Here is a 6691-nt window from a genome sequence, read left to right as displayed (position 1 = left end):
CATTATTGTCTAAGTCCAGAATTTACAGTAAGGTTCTCTCTTGGTGTTGTACATTCTATAGGTTTGGACAAATGTACTGCAATGTGTATCCATGATTATAATATCATCCAGAGTAGCTTTGCTGCCCTAAAAATCCTCTGTGTTCCAGCTACTCATCCCTCCCTTCCCTTCCTCAAGCCCATGGCAGCCACTAATCTTTTCATTGTCTTCATAGTTTTGCCTTTTCCAGAATGTCACATAGCTGGAATCATACAGTACGTAGTCTTTTCGGATCGGCTTCTTTCACTTAGTAATGTGCATTTAAGGTTCCCCCGTGTCTTTTCCTGGACCGATGGATCATTTCTTTTTAGTGCGGAATAATACTTCATCGTCTGGATGCACCACAGTTTATTTATCCTCACCTACTGGAGGACATCTTGGTAGCTTCCAGGTTTTGGCAATTATGAATAAAGCTGCTATAAACATCCATGTGCAGGTTTTTGTAGGGACATAAATTTTTGACTCCTTTGGATAAATGCTGGATGGTATTGCTGAATGGTATGTAAAGAGTATGTATACTTTTGTAAGAAACCGCTAAACTGTCTTCCCAAGTGGCTGTACCCGTTTGCATTTCCACCAGCGATGAATGAGAGTTCCTGTTGCTCCACGTCCTCACCAACATTTGGTGTTGTCGGTGTTCTGCATTTTGGCCCTTCTAATAGGTATGGGGTGATATCTCACTATTGTTATAATTTCTATTTCCCCGATGGCACATGATGTAGAGCTTCTTTTCATATGTTTATGTGCCATCTTTATGTCTTTTTTGGTGAGCTGTCTGTGAAGGTCTTTGGGCCATTTTAAAATCAGGTTACTCAGGTTGTTTATTATTGTTCAGTTTCAAGAGTTCTCTACATATTTTGGACAAGAATCAGATGGATCTTTTGCACATATTTTGTCCTAGTCCATGTCTTGTCATAGCTTTCTCTTGACATTGTCTCGTGCAGAGCAGACATTTTTAATGTTAATGAAGTCCCGTGTGTCACTTATTTCTTTCATGAAATGTGCCTTTGGTGTTGAACCTAAAAAGTCATCAGTATACCCAAGGCCATCCAGGTTTTCTCCTCTGTTATCTTCTAGGAGTTTTATCGTTTTTCATTTTACATTTAGGTCTATGATCCATTTTGAGTTAATTTTTATAACTGGTGTAAGTTTTGTGTCGAGATTCATTTTTTCTTCACATGTGGACGTCCAGTCGTTCTAGTACCATTTGTTGAAAGGACTACATTTGCTCCATTGTGTAGCCTCTGCTCCTTTGTCAAAGATCAGTTGACTATATTTGTGAGTCTATTTCTGGGCTCTCTATTCTTTTCCACTGATCTATTTGTTTATTCTCTTGCCAACACCACACTGTTTTGATGACTGTCATTTTATACTAAGTCTTGAAGTCAGGTAGTGTCAGTCCTACAACTCTTTCTCTTCCTTGAATATTGTGTTAGCTGTTCTGGGTATTTTGCCTCCTCATATAAACTTTATTTTTTTTTCATATGAACTTTAGAATCAGTTTGTCAGTATCCACAAAATAACTTGCTGGACCTTGTATCATTTGAAAACACAGGTTACAACATGGTGTATATATTTTCTTTCCCAAAGATATAATTAGGGCTTCCCTGGTGGCGCAGTGGTTGGGAATCCGCCTGCCGATGCAGGGGTCACGGGTTCGTGCCCTGGTCCGGGAAGATCCCACATGCCGCGGAGCAACTAAGCCCGTGAGCCATGGCCGCTGAGCCTGCGCGTCCGGAGCCTGTGCTCCGCAACGGGAGAGGCCACAGCAGTGAGAGGCCCGCATACAGAAAAAAAAAAAAAAAAAAAAAAAAAAAAAAAAAAAAAAAAAAAGATATAATTATACTTGCATGAAAGGTGAATGTAGATTTTTGTGCTGATACAAGGCTGGTAAAACTTTCTTGAATACTCATACAAGACATCTCTAGTTAACACAATTAGCCATAAATTTTTAATGGGTTCCATGGACAGTTAATTCATCTGATCAGCTGAAAATACATTTAGCAGAATGTGCTGTGCCATGGTTGTTACTCCTGAAGGTATAGCTGGTCACCTTCAAGCCCTTGATGTTTCAAGAAACTATTTAGAGAAGATCTAAGGCAAGTGGTTCTCAAAGTGTGGCCCTGGCCACAGCATTGGTACCACCTGGAAAGTTGTTAGAAATGAAGTTCTTGACGTTCATCCCAGACTTTCTAATTCAGAAATGCTGGGGATGGAGCCCAGAAATGTGTGTTTTAACGAGCCCTCCAAGAGTTTTTGATGCACACTGAAGTTTGAGAACGAGTTCTCTAAGGAAAGAGTATGAAACTTATAGTGATGCGACTTTGTTTTCTTCTTATGCCTTATTGTAATATCTGCACCAAGCTTGCAGAATGAGAGCTTGGTAGGAAGAAAATACCCCAAATAACGAAAGAACATCAGTCTTTGAAATGATGCATCAAAACAGAACATGATAAAATGACATCATAAAACCTCATGACTGAGCCCAGAATGATGTAGAAGAGTCTTTAATTCACATTGTGAAGGAGGTCTAGACTAAAACTTAAATGTTTCTATTGAAAAAGAAAGTGGTGTTTATGGATAATTAAACACAGTAAGTCCCCTACTTACGAACCTGCAAGTTGCGAACTTTCAAAGATGCAAATATGCATTTGCATATCCAATCACGTAAGTTAGTTCACGTGTCTGGCCTATATTGTCACGTGTGTACATCTCCTACAAGTGGAACTGAACTCATTCGTATGTGGGGGACTTACTGTATTATGATTGGTTAATTAAAAAAGACATTTTAGGAACTGCTAAGGTGTTTTGAAGGGTGGTATTAGAGACTCTTGCTTGAGTGCAGGCAGATGCATGCTCCCCTTCTAGAGGAGAGTTGCAAATGGTTTAGCTCTTCAGTGGGGCCCAACCCAAGATCCCAGTCTGAAGCACTGAGTGGTTGATGTCTTCATCCTAGTTGGGAAGGGTTAAAGAACACCAACCATACTCTCAGCCTTGACGCACCAGAGGGTGGGAGGGATGACAGAGGTTAGAGGGCATTTCTGAGTAAGGTTAGAACGGGGTATGTCATTAAAATGAAACTCAAGACTCCAGAGATTCCAGCTCTGCTAATGTACACCAGCTATTTAGGCTTTCATGATATTCTTTCAGGTGCCTTTGAAATAAAAGCAGAACAACAAAAAATCACCTCTTCAGCCCTTCCTGGCCACAGGATTGAGTAGACCTCATTGACTCTTTGTTCTCCAGTATTTCTCATATATATGTCTGTCCTTGTATGTTAATGAATGTCTTGCCGAATTTTGTTCACAAGTCTGAATCCCTCCTAAGGGACTGAAGCCCTTCAAGACTAGGGTATCCTACTCTCCTCAGCATCTAATACACAATACATGTTATTGAAGGAAAGGAGTGAATGAATGCATAAAGGCTAAAGATTAAGATCAGGAATTAGGATTTTAGGGAAACTCTATGAGGTACTGAGTTTTCACCATTGAAAACAAATTTTAAAAACTTAGAAACTGTGTGGTAGAAATCTTTTGGGGAGTTTTTGGTCACAAGTTATCCTCTCCCTTTGAGAACTGTCCTCAAGAGTGCAAACGTTTGTCCTGGTGGTCACTGCTTTTTTCCAGCATCTGGTCCAATAGAGGCACTTAATACATATTCGTTGGAATATTGGATTTATGGATGACCCTCTAGCAGCCTCGATTATGACATGTGACCATGCCCACTCTGGCTAAAATTGACTGGATCAGGTTTGTACACTTGACCCAATGGGCCAATGAGACTTTCTCCTGGGAACTTCATTTGGTACTAAAAGACAGTTGAGCTCTGAGTGTTCTTGGAATAGTAGTATGTATGTATGTATGTATGTATGTGTTGGCCGCGTTGGGTCTTCGTTGCTGCGCGCGGGCTTTCTCTAGTTGCCGCAAGCGGGGGCTACTCTTCGTTGCGGTGCGCGGGCTTCTCATTGCGGTGGCTTCTCCTGTTGCAGAGCACAGGCTCTAGGCGCACGGGCTTCTGTAGTTGTGACTCGCGGGCTCTAGAGCGCAGGCTCAGTAGTTGTGGCGCAGGGGCTTAGTTGCTCCGCGGCATGTGGGATCTTCCCGGACCGGGGCTCGAACCCGTGTCCCCTGCATCGGCAGGAAGATTCTTAACCACTGTGTCACCAGGGAAGCCCAGAATGGTAGTATTTAAGTTGAGGGTGTTGTCAGGTTAGCCATATTCTGCCACATGGATGGAGAAGCAGGAAAAGCCAATCAACACGGATATGTACGCGTGTACACGTGTGCACACGCACACATACATATACACACCCCATCAGCCTTTTTTTTTTTGGCCTCCTTTCTGGTTCTTGTTTATATTCCCTCCCTGAGGCCCAACTCCATCCCTTCCTTTGGTTCTGTAAGACACCCGTATCCTTAAAATAAATGCTTCTCCTGCCTAAACCACCTGGATTTTTGCCACATGCAACCAAGAACTAATAGCAAATACATTGTCACCACAATCCATTTTCCTTCTCTGCTATTTCAACATTTGGAAGGTTTAAAAATCACCCTAGTAAATATTTGTCTTAATTTGAAGCAATTTCCATTTCCCTGGACTTTAGCTATTTTGAAATGCCTACTTGACCCCCTTCTACTGTTTGAAAAGCAAAGCAAAGCAAAGGCAACCATGAGCCATCAGCTGATGTGAACTCTTAAGCTCTCTGTGTAAATTATGCCTTTGAAACGCTTGGAATCTTCCTGGGAAACCATTTCCCAGCAGGAGAAGAAAAGCTAACAGGTTTCAGAAATAAACTTGAAATATTACTCATTGCTATGGAAAAGTACAGCTTAGAAGTAGCAAAAGAAATGAAAACAAGTGAGTTATCTCTAGTGTCAGGACTCAGAATAGTCAAGAGTGGAGACCCAGAGCCAGATGGCTTATTGATATGTTGCAGCCATGCAACTGGAGGGCACACATTGTAAAACTAGCATCTGGGTCTTAGCTTTGTCCCCTCAGCTCCTAGCGTAGGCTCTCACCTGAGAAGATGCTCCATATATGTTAGTTGAAAAAAGACTGAGTGATGAAATAAAGGGTAGTGATTAAGTCTGAAGATCAGACTCGGAGAGAAATTGTGTGACTGTGGGAGTGTTACTCGTCCGTGCCTTGGCTTCCATAACTGTAAAATGGGGATGAGAACAGAGCCAATGGTTCCAGAGATTGCTTCCTGATCTCCACGTTTCCTGATTAAGAAAGAGCTAGCAACACTCATGCAACACTAGTTCTGCAGTGGGTTCCAGAGATTATTCCTAGGGGCCCAGCCCAAAGCCCTCCTTGCAGTACAAGGACCCGGCTTGTACTCCATGGAGACAATGTAGACAGAAGTTCCTGGCACACGATAGTTTTCCAAGCCACGGCTCTATGAATTAACATTAGTTAAGTGCTTCGTTAAGTCAGCACATGTTTATGGAATTCCTAATGCTGAGAAGTTGCTAAGCAGGTTCTGGATTCTCTTTTACCAGGTATTTGCTATGTGCCTTCAGCCTCAGTTTCCTTATTTGTAAAGTGGTAACAATAATTTCACCCACCTCATGGGAATGCATGAAGGATACACGAAGTGATTCATATAAAGCACCAGTGAGGTGCCTGGCACGGAGGAAGAGGTCAGTAATGTTACCCATGGAAATGGGATTGATTCTGTGCTAGGTGCTAGGACCCCAAAATAAATACTTGGGCTCTGACCTGATGGAGCTTGTAGTGGAAAGGGGAAAGCAGACATTTAAGCAAGGTTAAAGACAGCACAAGAGGGGCTTCCCTGGTGGCGCAGTGGTTGAGAGTCCGCCTGCCGATGCAGGGGACGCGGGTTCGTGCCCCGGTCCGGGAGGATCCCACGTGCCGCGGGGCGGCTGGGCCCGTGAGCCGTGGCCGCTGCGCCTGCGCGTCCGGAGCCTGTGCTCCGCAGCGAGAGAGGCCACGACAGTGAGAGGCCCGCGTACCGCAAAAAAAAAAAAAAAAAAAAAAAGGAGTATGACAGTTTTCCAAGGTATAGAAAAGATACTCCATCATGAGTGAAATGGTTTACAAACAAGTAAAATACTTTGATTCTTAATGTTTCTAACGTTTTATTAGAATTAGAGTGTACCAAGTAAATAATAGTTTTGCTGTGTTTTATTTCCCTGTGCATTTATCACGGACAATAAGAGTTTTTAATAGTTTGGCGCACTTTGTAATTGACAGTACGGTCATCGTTGTCCGGATTGATGGTTAAGTTCACTTGGCACAGGTCCAGCTTGCACTGATCGTTGATGGTCCTGCGCCGCCATGCAGAGGAGCACTGCCTGTGCATCGGATTAGGCAGGAGAGGGATAAAACCTAGGGCTGTTGTCTGTCTTGCATTCCCTTTGATGTTCCCACTTCAAGAAATATACAAAATGCAAATATTTTGCATTAGAAAGCCTGACTTCTGGGCAGTTTCAGAGCAGTGAAATGAACACCGTTCCTTTCCTCTCTCTGGCAGCTAATTCAAAAGAAACAGGTGGTGAGGAACAGAGTGCTGTGCTTGTGGAAGATGAGAGAGAATTGTGACGGCACCTGGAAGGATGCTATCTGATAGCTGATGGTGATTTGTCCCCCATGCGTCATGACTGCCCGTCGGTGGGGCCGAGCGGTGCTC

The sequence above is a fragment of the Kogia breviceps genome, chromosome X (assembly GCF_026419965.1).
Source record: "Kogia breviceps isolate mKogBre1 chromosome X, mKogBre1 haplotype 1, whole genome shotgun sequence".
Lineage (NCBI taxonomy): Eukaryota > Metazoa > Chordata > Mammalia > Artiodactyla > Physeteridae > Kogia > Kogia breviceps.
The sequence above is the reverse complement of the archived record's forward strand: the minus strand, read 5'-3'. Positions refer to the sequence as shown.